The 7912-nt window shown below is 36.4% G+C and overlaps 1 pseudogene; it reads left to right on the plus strand.

The window, feature by feature from the left end:
• The first annotated feature begins 2767 nt into the window (after positions 1-2767).
• Positions 2768-3246, plus strand: LOC133092965 (large ribosomal subunit protein eL18-like; annotated as a pseudogene).
• The last annotated feature ends 4666 nt before the right edge of the window (positions 3247-7912 follow it).

Below are 7912 nucleotides of genomic sequence, written 5' to 3' on the forward strand. Positions count from 1 at the left end.
AAAGACATAAGTGAACTATTATACCTACGAATCCAAATCAGAATGCTACCAAAAAAAGACTATTTCAGACCAATGGCAATTTTTGCAGATCTAGAACAAAAAATCTTAAAATTTGTATGGAAACACAAAAAAACCCCGAATAGCCAAACAATCTTGAGAAAGAAGAATGGAGCTGGAGGAATTAGACTTCTTGACTTCAGACTACACTATAAAACTATAGTAATCAAAACAGTATGGTACTGGCACAAAGACAGACCTATAGATGAATGGAACAGCATAGAAAGCCCAGAAATAAACCTACACTCCTATGGTCAGTTAATCTATGACAAAGGAGGCAAGAATATACAATGGAGAAAAGACAGTCTCTTCAATAAGTGGTGCTGGGAAAACTGGACAGCTACATGTAAAAGAATGAAATTAGAACATTTTCTAACACCATACACAAAAATAAACTCAAAATGGGTTAAAGACCTAAATGTAAGACCAGATAATATAAAACTCCAAGAGGAAAACATAGACAGAACACTCTTTGACATAAATTGAAGCAATTTTTTTTGGATATGTCTCCTAAAGCAAAGGAAATACAAGCAAAAATAAACAAATGGGAACTTATTAAACTTAAAATCTTTTGCACAGCAAAGTAAACCATCAACAAAATGAAAAAACCTACTGAATGGGAGAAAATATTTGCAAATGATACAACTAATAAGGGATTAATATCCAACATATATAAACAGCTCATACAACTCAACATAAAAAAAAATCAGATTAAAAACGGGCAGAAGAACTAAGAAGACATTTTTCCAAAGAGGACATGTAGATGGCCAACAGGCACGTGAAAAGATGCTCAACATTGCTAACCATCAGGGAAATGCAAATCAAAACCACAATGAGATATCACCTCCCACCTATCAGAATGGCTGTCATCAAAAGGAACACAAATAACAAATGTTGACAAGGATATGGAGAAAAGGGAACCCTCATACACTGTTGGTGGGAATATAAATTGGTGCAGCCACTGTGGAAAACAGTATGGAGGTTTCTCAAAAAACTAAAAATAGAACTACCATATGACCCAGGAATTTCACTCCTGGGTATTTATCCAAAAAAACCATACAGAAACAAAAACACTAATTCAAAAAGACACATGCATCCCAATGTTGATAGCAGCATTAGTTACAATTGTCAAGGTATGAAAACAACCTAAGTGTCCATCAACAGATGAATGGATAAAGAAGGTGTTTGATATATATATATATATATATATATATATATATATATATATATATATATATATATATATATATATATATATACACATACATACACACACACAATAGAATACTATTGAGCCATAAAAAAGAAAGAAAATTTGCCATTTGCAACAACACAGATGGACTTGGAGGGTGTTATGCTAAGTGAAATAAGTCAGACAGAGAAAGACAAATACTATATAATATCACGTATATGTGGAACCTAAAAAATACAATAAACTAGTGAATTTAACAAAAAAGAAGCAGACTCATAGATTTAGAGAACAAACTAGTGGTTACCAGTGGGGAGAGGGAAGGGGGGAGGAGCAAGATAGCGGTAGTGGAGTAAGAGATACAAACTATTAGGTATAAAATAAGCTACAAGGATATATTGTATGACATGGGGAATATAGCTAATATTCTATAATAACTATAATGGAGCACAATCTTTAAAAATTGTGAATCACTATATTGTACACCTGTAACATATAATATTGTATAGCAATTATACTTCAATAAAAAATAATAAAATTAAAATATATGTATATAATATAATAGCAAAAAAGTAAAAATAAGAGAAAGATTGGAAAATAAAGTTGAGGATATCTCCCAGAAAATTTAAAAAGCAAATACAAATAGGGCAGAAAATATAAGAAACAAAGAAACAAGATTGATTCAGGAAGCCCAACATTTATATAATAGAAATTCCAAATAAGGCAGAGAAAATGGGAGGGAAAAAATTATTAAAGAAATAAAACAAGAAAAATTCCCCAAATTCAACTGATAGACATGGATCTCCACAGTGAAAAAAGTGTACAGTATACAACAGAAATAAATAAAGAAACAAAACAAAACAAAATAAACTCACATCAAAATCCATCACCGCAAATGTCACCTGAAGAATGAAGGAGGATCCTGAAAATTTACAGAGAGAAAGAGATTAAATTAACATGCTAAGGACCGTGTAAAAAAGTACCATCAGCCTTCTCAACAGCAATGCTGAAACCATAAAACAAGGTAAACATGATTTTAAAATTATGAAGCATGATTTGCTACATAAAAATTTAAGTCCAAGCTATATATCGACTGTGAGAATAGCAAAACATTTTCCAATATACATGCTCTCAAACAATTAGTGCCTCCACATAATCACCTGAAACTGCTGGAGAATGTTCTCCAGCAAAACAAAGGAGTAAATAAGAAAGGAAGGTGCGATATGTCTTTGAGCTCTCTATCAATCAGAGTTCCTAGTTTCAAACAACTAAAGAGAATTCTAGGTGATTACATAGATGCAGAGCATATCTGGAAGATATGGGTCATTTGTAGAATCATTGGAAGGGCTAGAAAAACAAGCCATGCCACTGCACTGTCCCCAAAGAAATGTGACTTTTTCACAAATGTGACAAGGAGTGGGGGGGATGGGGATGGGGCAGGGGCTGGTAGGCACCATCATGGGTCCCCACAAGCACTGAAAGGTTCAGTGCAAGAAACCCAAGATCCAGGACATCTACTGAAGGCTGTTGGTCAAACTGTACAGATTTCCGGCCAGAGCATCAACACCACCTTCAACCAAGTTGTGCTGAAGAGATCGTTCAAGAGTCATACCAACTGGCCACCCTCTGTCCCTTTCCCTGATGATCCATAAAATGAAGCATCCTGGCCTGGAAGACAAAACAGCTGTGGTTGTAGGGACTAGAGCCGATGACAACGTGCATGTCCAGGAAGTGCCCAAACTGAAGGTGTGCTCTGCGCATGAGCATCCGCGTGTAGAACCTCATCCTCAAGGCCGGGGGGCAAGATCGTCACCTTCAACCAGCTGGCCCTGGACTCCCCCAAGGGCTGTAACACCGTCCTGCTCTCCGGTCCTCGCAAGGGCGGAGAGGTGTATGGGCGTTTCCGCCCGGGGAACAGCACAACCACACTAAACCCTTCGTGGGACCAGAGGTTTGAGCATGCCAAAAGCCAACGGGCCAGACGCAGCTACAAAAACTAACCCCAGATCCTGCCTTGTTATTAAAGATTTTGGATGTAAGTGATTAAGAAAATAAAATGAAATGAAGTGAAATGAAATGATTTTAAAAAGGGATCATTGAGGCCTTTCTATTTTGTACACAAAACCACTGGGCATCATGCCTGTGGACACCTCGGAGATCGCAACGTAGATACACATGGCTCCAGTCACTTGGTGGGAAGTGAGGTGAGAAAAACAATGGTTTGGGTGAATCACGTGATTACAGAGCTAGGGTTCCAGATGGTCATGATTGGCCTCCGTAACAGCTCTAAGGAAGTAGTGAGAACAGGGACGGGAGAGGGCAGTTAACTACCAGAGGCCCCTCCAAGTATTGGCTGAGGGCCTAAAGCTGCCTCTGCCTACATGAAGAACTCCACCTTACAAACAGTGTTACTTCTGTGACCACCAGAGGAGAGCACTCTCGGTCCCTTCCTTTATCCATCATGAGCCAAGTTAAAGTCAGCCATGGACATATTTGACTGAGACATCCTAGCTCACATGTTTGCGTCCTGGATGAAAGGGTATCAGGGAAAATGAGAATCTAGCATTTTCAGCTACTATACAGTAAGTCACTCTTTACTTCCCTACCGTGTCCATAAGAGTGAGGATTTTCCCAATCACAAAAAGGTTTCAGATGCTGGGCATACAAAACAAACAACAAATGTTTGGTTTTGTTTTTGTATTTTTTTTCTTTTTTTATGATATCCATGAAATAGTGGCTCCAGCACTAGTAAGAGGTGAAGGGCGTTTCCTAGAGGACAACATGGAGTGTGAGGATGGTGGTTATTCATTGAGCCTAGAGAACAACCAGACAGACGGAAGCTGAACACTTAAGAATTAAAGTTCTGGGAGGGATTTCCTAAAATTAAATTAAAAGTATTCCAAAAAATAGAATAGATTATTTGACAACTTTGACTTAGTGGAAAAATGGGACTGAGACGTGTTAAAGAGCATGGAAAATTTAGCCAGAGATTATAAGAAAACTAAATAACAGCAATAATAATAAAGGGCAATTAACTCCACAAACGAAAACAAGTTGTGCAAGAAAAAAATTTTAATAATAGAGCTCAATTTGGCTCTGAACTAAACAATATACACAAGCCATAATAACTAAAATCTCTGAACAAAGAGTCCATTTAAATGCTAAAAACTGGGTTTGTTAGATGGGAAGAGGAGATATACATATCCGTGAGAGGAACATCAGGGTGGGAGAGGAGTTTAACAGAGTTAAATCTTCAGTTTCCATAGTAGAACTCAATACACAATATCTGAAATTTAGGAAGATATTCAAAATGAGTTATTTTGGAACCTAGCTAAATACCAAAGAAAATGACTAAAAAACTTAAAGGTGGGATCCGCTGGGGAATGGAGAACTGTTGTTGGAAGGGATGGGCAGGAGACTGCAGTTTACATCTTACTACATTTTGATTTTTAAACCATTTCCAAGAATTACTTTGAGATAAAGGCACACTTAATCTGTAAATTTAAAATCTGTAACTAGGAAGAATTAAGTACTTACTGATGGTGGCATTAAAGTTGCATTATTTGAAAAAGTGTATGTCAAAATATAGCAAAAACTATAAAGATTTGTATATGTTATGACTCAGTAATTCCAATTATGACAATTTATCATGAAGAAACAATTCAATAAAGCAAAATGCCATTTATTGTAGCATTATAGATTTGTATATCAAAAAAATTAAAACTGTAATGGATTGATGACAAGCAAATATGTTAAAATCCACAAGTTCAAAACTATATTTAAAAATATATTAATCACAATAAATGAAATTAAAAATACTCTAGATGGGATCAATAGCAGAATAACTGAGGCAGAAGAACGGATAAGTGACCTGGAAGATAAAATGGTGGAAATAACTACTGCAGACCAGAATAAAGAAAAAAGAATGAAAAGAACTGAGGACAGTCTCAGAGACCTCTGGGACAACATTAAACGCACCAACATTCGAATTATAGGGGTCCCAGAAGAAGAAGAGAAAAAGAAAGGGACTGAGAAAATATTTGAAGAGATTATAGTTGAAAACTTCCCTAATATGGGAAAGGAAATAGTTAATCAAGTCCTGGAAGCACAGAGAGTCCCATACAGGATAAATCCAAGGAGAAACACACCAAGACACATATTAATCAAACTATCAAAAATTAAATATAAAGAAAACATATTAAAAGCAGCAAGGGAAAAACAACAGATAACACACAAGGGCATCCCCATAAGGTTAACAGCTGATCTTTCAGCAGAAACGCTGCAAGCCAGAAGGGAGTGGCAGGATATACTTAAAGTGATGAAGGAGAAAAACCTACAACCAAGATTACTCTACCCAGCAAGGATCTCATTCAGATTTGATGGAGAAATTAAAACCTTTACAGACAAGCAAAAGCTGAGAGAGTTCAGCACCACCAAACCAGCTTTACAACAAATGCTAAAGGAACTTCTCTAGGCAAGAAACACAAGAGAAGGAAAACACCTACAATAACAAACCCAAAACATTTAAGAAAATGGGAATAGGAACATACATATTGATAATTACCTTAAATGTAAATGGATTAAATGCTCCCACCAAAAGACACAGACTGGCTGAATGGATACAAAAACAAGACCCATATATATGCTGTCTACAAGAGACCCACTTCAGACCTAGAGACACATACAGACTGAAAGTGAGGGGATGGAAAAAGATATTCCATGCAAATGGAAATCAAAAGAAAGCTGGAGTAGCAATTCTCATATCAGACAAAATAGACTTTAAAATAAAGACAATTACAAGAGACAAAGACGGACACTATATAATGATCAAGGGATCGATCCAAGAGGAAGGTATAACAATTGTAAATATTTATGCACCCAACATAGGAGCACCTCAATACATAAGGCAAATACTAACAGCCATAAAAGGGGAAATCGACAGTAACACAATCATAGTAGGGGACTTTAACACCCCACTTTCACCAATGGACAGATCATCCAAAATGAAAATAAATAAGGAAACACAAGCTTTAAATGATACATTAAACAAGATGGACTTAATTGATATTTATAGGACATTCCACCCAAAAACAACAGAATACACATTTTTCTCAAGTGCTCATGGAACATTCTCCAGGATAGATCATATCTTGGGTCACAAATCAAGCCTTGGTAAATTTAAAAAAATTGAAATCATATCAAGTATCTTTTCCGACCACAACGCTATGAGACTAGATATCAATTACAGGAAAAGATCTGTAAAAAATACAAACACATGGAGGCTACACAATACACTACTTAATAACGAAGTGATCACTGAAGAAATCAAAGGGGAAATCAAAAAATACCTAGAAACAAATGACAATGGAGACACGACGATCCAAAACCTATGGGATGCAGCAAAAGCAGTTCTAAGAGGGAAGTTTATAGCAATACAAGCCTACATCAAGAAACAGGAAACATCTCGAATAAACAACCTAACCTTGCACCTAAAGCAATTAGAGAAAGAAGAACAAAAAAACCCCAAAGCTAGCAGAAGGAAAGAAATCATAAAGATCAGATCAGAAATAAATGAAAAAGAAATGAAGGAAACAATAGCAAAAATCAATGAAACTAAAAGCTGGTTCTTTGAGAAGATAAACAAAATTGATAAACCATTAGCCAGACTCATCAAGAGAAAAAAGGAGAAGACTCAAATTAATAGAATTAGAAATGAAAAAGGAGAAGTAACCACTGACACTGCAGAAATACAAACGATCATAAGAGATTACTACAAGCAACTCTATGCTAATAAAATGGACAACCTGGAAGAAATGGACAGATTCTTAGAAATGCACAACCTGCCGAGACTGAACCAGGAAGAAATAGAAAATATGAACAGACCAATCACAAGCACTGAAATTGAAACTGTGATTAAAAATCTTCCAACACACAAAAGCCCAGGACCAGATGGCTTCACAGGCGAATTCTATCAAACATTTAGAGAAGAGCTAACACCTATCCTTCTCAAACTCTTCCAAAATATTGCAGAGGGAGGAACACTCCCCAACTCATTCTACGAGGCCACCATCACCCTGATACCAAAACCAGGCAAAGATGTCACAAAGAAAGAAAACTACAGGCCAATATCACTGATGAACATAGATGCAAAAATCCTCAACAAAATACTAGCAAACAGAATCCAACAGCACATTAAAAGGATCATACACCATGATCAAGTGGGGTTTATTCCAGGAATGCAAGGATTCTTCAATATACGCAAATCAATCAACGTGATACATCATATTAACAAATTGAAGGAGAAAAACCATATGATCATCTCAATAGATGCAGAGAAAGCTTTCGACAAAATTCAACACCCATTTATGATAAAAGTCCTGCAGAAAGTAGGCATAGAGGGAACTTTCCTCAACATAATAAAGGCCGTATATGACAAACCCACAGCCAACATTGTCCTCAATGGTGAAAAACTGAAACCATTTCCACTAAGATCAGGAACAAGACAAGGTTGCCCACTCTCACCACTATTATTCAACATAGTTTTGGAAGTGTTAGCCACAGCAATCAGAGACGAAAAAGAAATAAAAGGAATCCAAATCGGAAAAGAAGAAGTAAAGCTGTCACTGTTTGCAGATGACATGATACTATACATAGAGAATCCAAAAG

Source organism: Eubalaena glacialis, chromosome 6 (assembly GCF_028564815.1).
Source record: "Eubalaena glacialis isolate mEubGla1 chromosome 6, mEubGla1.1.hap2.+ XY, whole genome shotgun sequence".
Lineage (NCBI taxonomy): Eukaryota > Metazoa > Chordata > Mammalia > Artiodactyla > Balaenidae > Eubalaena > Eubalaena glacialis.